At 43.5% G+C, this 12,019-nt stretch overlaps 1 protein-coding gene across 2 annotated transcripts in view; it reads left to right on the top strand.

The window, feature by feature from the left end:
* The first annotated feature begins 112 nt into the window (after positions 1-112).
* The window catches only part of LOC127652412 (DENN domain-containing protein 4C-like), a 109,426-nt gene continuing 97,519 nt past the window's right edge, over positions 113-12,019 (top strand). For both annotated transcript variants that reach the window (XM_052138549.1, XM_052138538.1), the window contains exon 1: positions 113-304. The gene's annotated coding sequence lies outside the window, so the exon portion shown is untranslated. The remainder of the gene's footprint in view (positions 305-12,019) is intronic.

Here is a 12,019-nt window from a genome sequence, read left to right as displayed (position 1 = left end):
GAGAGAGAGAGAGTAAAGGTATGGAGAGCAACGAGTCACTCATGGTATGGGCGGGACCATGCGCCTCCAGCAGTCAGCCCGAGAAACCTGAGAGCGCACCAAAGTAACAAAACACAAACATGGCGCCTACTTGCTGCTATACACACTGACGCTGGAGAGCAACAAAGTTTCCAGGAATAAACACGGTGCACTCGTAGCGTACACTGAGGGGACGCTTTATTTTCACTTGAGACGGAGTGGACTGGCTGAAAGCTGCAACTTGCCTACATGTCAACGCGTTTTCCTATAGAGATCTAAACAGCTGGTATGTATTGTTGGGTCTGGCGAAGTTGTTTAATTTACATCAGATGGTCATTTTGGAAGCGACACAATGCAATGGTTTCGCAGTGTTTTTTTTTGTGTTTGTTTTTAGCAAAACGTGTCCATTTCCATAAGCCGGTCGACGTTTGCGTTTAAACAGTGGCTGCCGTTTGTGTGCCTCGCTTAGTGAATAAAGCTATAGAAAGTGAGTTGTGTGTGAAGTTGCCATAGTTTGTGAAGATGCAACAGTTGGACGCACCGGAGCTCGTTCAAAGGCCTCGTTAGGAGAGAAGTATTTATTGCCTTTGTTCCAAAACATAGTGAGCTGCCTACCTAGATAGCATTACAGGGCATCGTAATTATTACCGTGCGTGTGTGTGCCCAGCTGACCCAGAACGAGAGGGTGATTCTCACGAAACCGGTCAAGAAAATGTTCTGGTCAATCTTTACATCTAAATCGAAGGACATAATATGCTTTGCGTAAATTAAACGTTTTAGACCATTAAGATTTTTTTTCACATTATCTTTACATCGTTACATTGTTTGCACGACATTTACACATATTAACCCCCCTACCCACAACTATCATTACCGAAATGTGAAAATAAATTATATATATATATTGAATTAAAAAGTATAGCATTTCCTTTGTAGACTACCACTTTACGTTTGTGCTCATTATAATAATAATAAAAATTATTGTACATCACTTTTGTTTACAGTACAATAAAAATGACTTGGTAAATGGTAAAAATGGTACGGTTTATGGTAATCAGAATCGGGGAATTTAATAAATCTCATTACCGCAATGTGTAAATTATATTTTATTTAGACAATATTTTTTGTCATCATAGTAGTACTTCCTGGTTATTGCCTTTCATTTTTGCATTACTGATAATTGGTAATATAAATGATCATATTTTTTTTTATTGATTTGGGTTTAAATATATCCAGGACATTTTTTTTTAAATGTCCCTGTCTAAAGACAGTTTTTGTGAGAATCACCCAGTGATGAGGTAGCTGACTAGGTTTTGAAAAACCCAACTGCGCTGTGTTGGTGACAAAGTGTGCAGGTGCTTTAGGGTGTGTCAGAATGCATGCAAAAAAAGTGAACAGCAATATAAGTCACATCCGCCTCTATCTGAAGCCCAGGAAGTTATGAAAAGCCAGCTCACTCCAGTCTTTTATTGTGTACATATGAGAGTAACCTCTTTTATTGATTCTTTATCATTTCTATATGTATAGATGATCCAATATTAAGGTCAGTTGGCCCACATATGGTGCATTCTCCAATAATGTGTCAACGTTTTTATTACTTTATAATAATGTTTTTTGTTTTAAAGCAGTCCTCACGTGGTTGTCGTTCAGTCCTATGTAGCAGTAGCCTGCAATGTGTGCTGCCAATGTGTAAGGTGCAAAAAGCTTAACAAATACAAATGTTAATAGTAATTTAATTTTAAAACCAAGATGGATGAAAATAATTTAATTAATTTGGTGTTTAGAGATTCAAATTTGATTATTTCAAACAGCAATGTCCTGCAGTATGTCATGCTACATTTCATCTAAAACTGTTTTAAACAACATTTTTTTTTATCATGCATGCAGTTTTTATGAGAGACAAGGTACTTAAAAATCACTTGTACTGCAAAAACATCTGCACTGAAAACACTAATAAGTTTACTCATTTGATTGAGTAAATTTGTTCCCTAAATTGTATTGAGTAATGGCATCTCCAAAACTTGTGTAGTGAAGTTCGCTTAACTTGGTGTTCATATAGAATTAACTTAAATATATAAGTCAAGGTAGCAAGAAGCAAGTAGACTTAACTCAGATTTGCTATTTAAAGTTATTGTTGCAACAATGCAATTTAATAATTTTAATTGAATGGACTCAAATTACGGTAATACACATCTTAAAGAAGATTATTGTAGGTCAATCGTTAAATAAACTTATTTCTCCACAGAAATGCGTATATGCCTGTGCTTCAGTTGGACATGCATAAGGAGAACTGAGATTCTAGAGACAGCGTTAAAAATAACAACGTCCAACTTGACCAAAGGGATCATGACATCACATAAAACAACTATTTGCATCAAAACAACATACTACCAAAGAGCTAAACTTTTATAAATATTTAATAAGAAATATTTAAATGCCCCCATATGTTCCCTTTGACAAAGGAAACATAATTAAATAATTCAAGCACAAGGCATTGTGGGTATTCCACATGGCTTAAATTTTGTTCTAAAAATTTTGATTAATTAACACTTAAAATCTTAAGTCTATGGATGCTTAAGAAAAATAAGTTCAAGGAACTTAGACATTTGAGTTAAGAGCCCAAAACTTGACATTTCAAGTAATTTTGAATTAAGATAACATAATTTGATCCCATTTATCCCCAATTTTGGAATTCCCAATTCCCACTACTTACTAGGTCCTCGTGGTGGCGCGGTTGCTCACCTCAATCTGGGCTTCACGACTTATCACGTGGCTCGCTGTGCATGACACTGCTGAGACTCACAGCATGTGGAGGCTCATGTTCCGTGATCCACGCACAAAATACCACACGCCCCATTGAGAGCGAGAACCACTTTATCGACCACGAGGAGGTTACCCCATGTGACTATCCTCTCTAGCAACCGGGCCAATTTGGTTGCTTAGGAGACCTGGCTGGAGTCACTCAGCACACCCTGGATTCGAAATCGTGACTCCAGGCCCCCAGTAATGACAACATTAGTATTTACAGGTGATAAAAATAGTTGTACTTGTTGACCAAAAACATCTGAAATATCTAAATATACACTTTCCCTTATGTAAATTTAACCTAAAATCTTGATGTTAAAAAAAGAGTGCATATTGATATTATTGTCAGCTACCTACTAATTCCAAGATGTACGTTTGTTGTTGTCATAATTTGCCAACTTTAGTATTTGCAGTGGAAGAGGGAGAGAGATTATTGTTAGGCTGCTTGTATGTAAAGCTTGTGAAGGCAATATGTCTCTGACTGCTTCAAATTTTGGTGTTTGATCAATAGCTCTTTTGAACTTGACATTGTCTCGATTTACCTTGTGTCTGTGAAGTGGGCCCCTGTGCATTATACTGCCAATTGTCGGTTAAGATCTCTAGGTTGAAGGTTTTGTGCGTGCCTCAATGTTTGTGTGCATGTACGCTGACCTTGTGTCTCATTACATTCACTCTGCTGCACTTCAAGGTTGCATCAGGTGACTGTGGAATCATTAAAAGAACAATCCTCATGAGTGGCTGACAGAGGTAAAAGCGTGGCATTGTGGGTATGATAAAAGGCAGAACATGTGGCAAAAGGGCAGGGCTGCTCAAGTGAAAGAGAAATGCGAAACCACATGATAATACTCGTGGTGTGTGTTCACTGACTAGCTTGGAAACGTAGTCTTTGAGACAAGTGGAATCAATAATGTAATGTTTAAACTTGAATTATGATTTGCATAGTCATGCTAAAACATCTGTAATGGGTGAAGAAATATATAGGCAATTATTATAATTTTTTTATTACCTAAAGTCAAAATAAAAAAGAAGTTTGACCTAAAGCTCTTCAGAAACCTTAACAGGGAATTCCACTCTTTCACTGAAAATAAAATGCCAATCCATGTCAAGCAAACTCAACTTAACCACGAGTTGTCATATGGCGAGTTGAACTAATGTATAAAAACACCATCATATGCTTTTTGTTTAGTTGGGAAACATTTTAGTGACTTTCTCTTTGATTCAGCCGATGAAAATGACTGCCATTCAAAACCAGACTTATCACTTAGGTAGTCGCTGTGTTTAATAGTGTGTTTTAACTTATGGTGCTTGTTAGGCAAGCATCATTATTACTATTGCACATGTTTAGGATTAAGGATTTGAATGAACCTCTAACCATAAAGGTGCTGTAAGTGATTTTTTTTTTTCCATGGGAAGTTATGCACAAAATGTTCCTACTTCCTGAAATATATTAATGAAATAAGTGATTTCTTTTTTTAAGGGATTTCCCAGCATTCCATGGCATTCGACAGGGAGAGTAAATGTTCAAATTATGTGTTATATAATGTGTCTTTGTGCAAGATAAATGTAAAGGGGTGACTTGTTACTGTTTAGTGGTTTGTTGTGTTTTTTTAGGCTAAATGTTTTGGGTGGTTACCATTTTGGTGAATAGCAGAGCTTGAGCTGAGGTTGACAGGTACAATTTAAGATTGTTCTGCAGTATATTGTTTTACTCATTGAGCAATTGCCATGCTAATCAAAGCATAGTGTTTGAAATCAGCATGCTAGCATTCACTGTACCAGCTAGTTCTAGCTAGTACTAGCTGTTCTCTCTACATCTAAGTTGAGTTTACATGATAATTTTAAGTTCAGCCAAAGAGTTGCATTTAAAGTTCTATTAATCTTATGAGTTATCTTGCATAATATTTCAAGTTAGGAGCAATTAACATGCATGTGTAGATCAAAATCTGAAATGTCTATTTACTTATTAAACTTGGGAGTTAATTAACTTAGTTGTTTCAAAAAACGAAACTGTATATATAAGTGTAGGATGATTCCCAAATACAGGTGAAACTCGAAAAATTTGAATATCGTGCAAAAGTTCATTAATTTCAGTAATTCAACTTAAAAGGTGAAACTAATATATTATATAGACTCATTACAAGCAAAGTAAGATATTTCAAGCCTTTATTTGATATCATTTTGATGATTATGGCTTACAGCTTATGAAAACCCCAAATTCAGAATCTCAGAAAATTTGAATATTACATGAAATCAATAAAAAAAAGGATTTTAAATACAGAAATGTCGGCCCTCTGAAAAGTATAATCATGCATATGTACTCAGTACTTGGTTTGGGCCCCTTTTGCATTAATTACTGCCTCAATGCGGCGTGGCGTGGATGCTATCAGCCTGTGGCACTGCTGAGGTGTTATGGAAGACCAAGATGCTTCAATAGCGGCCTTCAGCTCTTCTGCATTGTTTGGTCTCAAGTCTCTCTTCTTTCTCTTGGCAATGCCCCATAGATTCTCTATGGGGTTCAGGTCAGGCGAGTTTGCTGGCCAATCAAGCACAGTAATACCATGGTCATTGAACCAGGTTTTGGTACTTTTGGCAGTGTGGGCAGGTGCCAAGTTCTGCTGGAAAATGAAGTCAGCATCTCCATAAAGCTTGTCTGCTGAAGGAAGCATGAAGTGCTCTAAAATGTCCCGGTAGATGGCTGCGTTGACTCTGGACTTAATAAAGCACAGTGGACCAACACCAGCCGATGACATGGCTCCCCAAACCAACACAGACTGTGGAAACTTCACACTGGACTTCAAGCATCTTGGATTGTGTGCCTCTCCATTCTTCCTCCAGACTCTGGGACCTTGGTTTCCAAATGAGATGCAAAATTTGCTCTCATCAGAAAAGAGGACTTTGGACCACTGAGCAACAGACCAGTTCTTTTTTTCTTTAGCCCAGGTAAGACGTTTGACATTTGAAGCCCATGTCCAGGACCCGTCTGTGTGTGGTGGCTCTTGATGCAGTAACTTCAGCCTCAGTCCACTCCTTGTGAAACTCCCCCACACATTTGAATGGCCCTTTCCTGACAATCCTCTCCAGGCTACGGTCATCCCTGCTGCTTGTGCACCTTTTTCTTCCACACTTTTCCCTTCCACTTAACTTTCTATTAATGTGCTTTGATACAGCACTTTGAGAACATCCAACTTCTTTTGCAATTACCTTTTGAGGCTTTCCCTCCTTGTGGAGGGTGTCAATGATGGTTTTCTGCACAACTGTCAGGTTAGCAGTCTTCCCCATGATTGTGAATTCAACTGAACCAGACTGAGAGACCATTTAAAGGCTCAGGAACCCTTTGCAGGTGTTTTGGATTAATTAGCTGATTAGAGTGTGACACTTTGAGCCTACAATACTGAACCTTTTCACAGTATTCAAATTTTCTGAGATTCTGAATTTGGGGTTTTCATAAGCTGTAAGCCATAATCATCAAAATTATATCAAATAAAGGCTTGAAATATCTTACTTTGCTTGTAATGAGTCTATATAATATATTAGTTTCACCTTTTAAGTTGAATTACTGAAATTAATGAACTTTTGCATGATATTCTAATTTTTGGAGTTTCACCTGTATATGACTTTTATGAGCCAGTTCTTTTGAATCTATAGCTTGAAACACAGCTTGACCAATGTAGTCCGGTTCCCGAATAAATGACTCTTTATGAGCCGGTTCTTTTATTGTGAATCAAATACTCATCACTTGTAGAAATGACTGAATTAATCTGAATTACTCTATTTTATACTTAAAGGGGTCATATAATGGTACATGCACTTTTTCAAGTTGATTGTACTGAAATGTGTGTTGGCTGTGCCTGTACACAACCATCCTATTATGATAAAAATCCATCCAGTGTTTTTGTTTTAATCTCCTTATATATTTTCCCCTGCCTCAAATCGAGCCATTCGACCGTGTGACGTCACACGGTCGGACGCCCCTCCCAGGATAGTTGATTGACAGCAGTGTTTCAACACAGACCCCCCCTCGCTCGTGAGCGAGCTGTCAATCATAGTCCGTCATCATTGTTGATACAGAATGGCGCCTAAGCGATTGTGGTGTTCTGTTCTTCGGTGTAATAACGAACACAGCAGTCATTTTGATGTTCCTAAATCTGAACCGCTGAAGACGTAGTGGCTGAGTTTTGTTTACGATGGGAATATTCCCCACGAGCAACGTCAATGCGCTCATGTTTGCGCTAATCATTTTTCACCAGACTGCTTTATAAACGAGGGTCAGTATAAAGCTGGTTCCCTATCGAGAGGTCTCTCCTATTGCGTAAGTAGCTTACGCCATGGGAAAACTCCGTTTCTCGAGAAATATTGAAGTCTTTATGTAAAACGCATTGCAGCTGCACAGCAGACAGTAATGAGCGAGGCAGCTCGGTCATTGGCTGTGCTGCGGCAACTGCTCGAACCAATGACGGGCGACTCTGAACGCGCAACCAGTGGGCGCTACCGGCGTTCAGCGGCTCAGAGCCCGCCGAAATTAGCATAGCCAGGCTATATAATGGGCACCCGTCATACGAGTTCCTTTTAGATTTAATCTCCTTCAGCGAAGACCTCCTCTTCGCTGGATCCTCCGGATTGTTGGAGTCTTTCAGCCTGCCGTTGACAAGCCTACAGCAGGACTGCTAAGAGGACGCCGTCGCCTTCAGCCGCCTCGAAGCCTTCTGCTACGCCATCCACGCCAGCATCACTATATCCTTTTTACTAAGCTACTTTGCAAGTGTTAGCGCTTTGCGACACTTTTTGTATTTAGTAAAGAGCAAATTCGAGCGTTGTTCCAAATGCCTTCGACCTGCGCCTCGTGCAGAGGCCTTCTTCCTGACAGGGACCATCACATTATCTGCACTCGCTGCCTGGGACCTGACCACGCAGAAGCTGCTTTCACTCGAGGCGGATGCCCCGAATGTGACTCCCTGGGCCTCAACGAGCAGCTGCGCTCGCCGCCTTCGCCGTGAACGAGCCTGCTACCACCGTGCTGCCGTCCCCTCTGTTCGAGCAGCGCAAGAAAAAGCGCCGGTCACGGAGGCCGCCAGAGCACGCGGACTTCAGTGACGCCACGCCGGGCCAGTCCCCGCGTGCTTCACCACCACCGAGAACTCCCGCCGCCAGTCCAATTCACGCAGACGGACCAGCACCCCTCCAACAGAGCGGTGGGTCTCATCTCGTTTGGCGCGCCAGGGGACGACGGTGAAAAGGATGACAGCCTTTCCAATTGCCGCTGCATCCGACGACTGGCCGGGCTCGGCCTTCGACCCCGCGCCGTCGACATTAGCGGACACGAGCATGGGCACCAGCACGGTAAGAGAGTTCGCTGAACGCTTCACTGCAGCGAGCAGAACGTGTAAAACTTTACCCAGTCCCCTTACAGGTGGCTGGAAATGTCTGTACAGCAGTCAATGGGCCAGTCACAGAACTCGCTCACCTGCAATCAAATGCCGTTTTAACGGCAACACACAGAAATCACATTTTCTGCCTGTGTCACTAAGGGGTCACTTGTCCACACTAAAGTGCGCACCCCCACATATCAATACTGTCCAAACAGTGCCGAATACTTTCCCAGCTCGAGCTGGACGCCCCATAAATGTAGATCGTGTGCCTATTGTCATGTATGCACCACTACACACAAGCACTGTTCCCACAGTTATAAACACTTCCCCAGTAGAAGCGGGAAATACTATAAAGGTAGCGAGCGTGCCTGCTGTGATGCATGCACCCCTACACACAAACACTGTATGCATGGCCAAAAACCCCGCCGCTAGCGGGAGGCTTTATGAAAGTGGCGCGCGTGCCTACCACAGTAGATGCACCCCCACCCATAAGCGCTGCCCATACAGTTCCAAACAGATCTCTGGCTCACGCCGCGAGCCAAGAAACTCCCCACTAAGAGCGGGAAGCTTTATGGAAGTGGCGCGCGTGCCTATTACAATGTATGCATGCCCACCCGTAAACACTGTCGTTTCAAACATTTCTCCGGCTCTTGCTGCGAGCATTACGGAGATAGTGCGCGTGCCTGTAATCTCACACGCACCCCTGCACTCAACAAAGCTGCTCAGTGCGCGCCCGCGCCTCCTGAGAGCTGTAAGCTCAGTGTTAGCACATTTTCTGCCTGTGTCACTAAGGGGTCACGTGTCCACACTAAAGTGCGCACTCCCACAGTTACAAACACTGTATGCATGACCAAAAACACCCCGCCGCGAGCGGAGGCTTTATGTAAGTGGCGCGCGTGCCTACTACAGTATATGCACCCCCACCCATAAGCGCTGCCCATACAGTTTCAAACAATTCTCTGGCTCATGTCGTGAGCATTACAGATGTGACGCGCGGGCCAAGAAACTCCCCGCTAAGAGCGGGAAGCTTTATGAAAGTGGCGCGCGTGCCTATTACAATGTATGCACCCCCACCTGTAAACACTGTCTATACAGTTTCAAACATTTCTCCGGCTGTGAGCATTACGGAGATAGCGCGTGTGCCTGTAATCTCACACGCACCCCTGCACTCGCCACTCAACACAGCTGCTCAGCGCGCGCCCGCGCCTCTGAGAGCTGTAAGCTCAGTGTTAGCACATTTTCTGCCTGTGTTACTAAGGGGTCATGTGTCCACACTAAAGTGCGCATTCCCACAGTTACAAACACTGTATGCATGGCCAAAAACACTCCGCCGCGAGCGGGAGGCTTTATGAAAGTGGCGCGCGTGCCTACTACAGTAGATGCACCCCCACCCATAAGCGCTGCACATACAGTTTCAAACATTGTTGCCAAATTAGCGACTTTGTCGCTATTTTTAGCGACTTTTCAGACCCCTTTAGCGACATTTTTTTAAAAAAGCTACTAGCGACAAATCTAGCGACTTTTTGGACAAACCTTAGCAACTTTCCAAATTCCAAATATCGCCAGTACTGCAAGCGTGAGGTCTTCCCCGCTGCGTCTGCTCTGTTCAGTGAGCGGCTGAGAGGAGCAGCACATTCCGTTGACTGCACGCCAGCGGACATAGACATGAATGAGCTGCGCATGTGCACGCTGTGTTAGCAGGAACCAATCAGTGATCACATAGCAGCTGCCTTCTTTGTTTTAATTCAAAATATTTAATTTGACCGTTTTTTCTTGGCATGCGCTGATATTCACTACTAATCAGAGTTTTAGTTCATTCCGGTTCGGTTTCTGAACTCTCCGACTTCAGATCGTATATTTACAGACTCTATACATTTTACTTATCCAAACACAACAATAAACCTTCTTCAAACTCATAAACATGTAACGTTAGCTAAGTTCCGTTCCGTTGTCTAACAGAAAATATGTAATTGAGGACCATTTTACTGGACATTCGGCTATATACTTATATAAAAACAGTATGAGCACGGTTTAGGGGAGATAACCGTTATTATAAACTGAAGTAGGCTACAGCACCGACAAATTAGGCAGAATGCAAATACGACGCGATGACGTCATTAAAATGCTAATGACGCATGACGTCATCTGGCGACATTTAGCTACTTTTCGAGCAGGCTTTAGCTACTTTCCATTGAAAATAGTTGGCAACACTGGTTTCAAACAGTTCTCTGTCTCATGGCGCAAGCATCACAGATGCGACGCGCGAGCCAAGAAACTCCCCACTTAGAGCGGGAAGCTTTATGAAAGTGGCGCGCGTGCCTATTACAATGTATGCACCCCCAACTGTAAACACTGTCTATACAGTTTCAAACATTTCTCCAGCTCACGATGCGAGCATTACGGAGATAGCGTGCGTGCCTGTAATCTCATACGCACCCCTGCACTCGGCACTCAACACAGCTGCTCAGCGCGCACCTGCGCCTCTGGGAGCTGTAAACTCAGTGTTAGCACAAGGCAATTTGCCGGTGGGGCCCATACGTCACTGCGACACGCCCCCAGCCAACATTCAGCCCATATCTGTGCGAGCAAAAGCCTGGGAAAAAATCCCCGACATGCCAAAATGGGTTTTGAACATAATAAAACACGGTTACTCACTTCAATTCGCTCGCAGACCACCCCGCTTTTCAGCGGTGGTCGAGACGAAAGATGTGTCACATGTTCTACACACCGAGGTGCTCGAACTGATAGAGAAGGGCGCTATAGAAACTGTTCCTCCCTCTATGAGCGAGGCGGGTTTTTACAGCCGCTATTTTCTCGTCCGGAAAAAGGACGGTGGCCTCCGCCCCATCCTAGATCTCAGACATCTGAACAAAGCTTTTATGATTCGCTCGTTCAGAATGTTAACAACCAAACATATCCTCGCGCAAGTTCGCCCCGGGGGTTGGTTTCTATCAGTGGATTTGAAAGACGCTTACTTTCACATTCCGATAGCGCCTCATCACAGGCCTTTTCTGAGATTCAGCTTCGAGGGACAGACATACCAGTACACAGTACTACCATTCGACCTATCATTGGCCCCCGTACATTCCACGAAATGTATGGACGTGGCACTTTCCCCCCTGAGACAGCGGGTAGTGCGAATACTGAATTACCTCGACGATTGGCTAATCATAGCACAATCAGAGGGTCAGTTAACGACGCACAGATCTTGGATTATCAGCCATCTAGAATGCCTGGGTCTGAGAATCAATTTTGCAAAGAGCGTGCTATTCCCCCAGCCAGAATATCTCTTCTGGGAATAGTGCTAGACTCAGTGCAGATGACAGCGCGCCTCTCATCAGAGCGCGCGCTCTCTATTCGATGCCTTGCAACATCATTCAGAAAGGACGCGCGCGCCCCCGTCAAACGATTTCAAAGAATGCTCGGTCTCATGGCCTCGGCATCAGCTGTACTCCAGCTGGGATTGTTGCACATGCGTCCCCTCCAGCGCTGGCTCAAGAGCCGTGTCCCCACTCACGCGTGGCGCTCGGGCCACTTTTTGATCAGAGCGAATCACGGCTGTATAAAAGCCCTGACGCCCTGGAAAGCCATCAACTGGTATCAAACCGGCGTGAGTCTGGGCGTGAACACGCAGAGAAAAATGATCACGACAGATGCCTCCAAAATAGGATCGGGGGCCCTTTACGAGGGCAGGCCTGTCTCCGGCTTTTGGTCAAACCCGGAAAAGCGCCTACATATAAACTGTCTGGAAATGAAGGCGGTCGCCTTGGCTCTCAGAGCCCTGCTTCCGTACCTGAAAAGCGAACACGTCCTGGTCCGAACGGACAACA

This window comes from Xyrauchen texanus, chromosome 2 (assembly GCF_025860055.1).
Source record: "Xyrauchen texanus isolate HMW12.3.18 chromosome 2, RBS_HiC_50CHRs, whole genome shotgun sequence".
In the NCBI taxonomy this organism is placed as follows: Eukaryota; Metazoa; Chordata; class Actinopteri; order Cypriniformes; family Catostomidae; genus Xyrauchen; species Xyrauchen texanus.
Note: the sequence above shows the minus strand (reverse complement) of the source record. Positions and strands in the feature narration are given on the sequence as shown.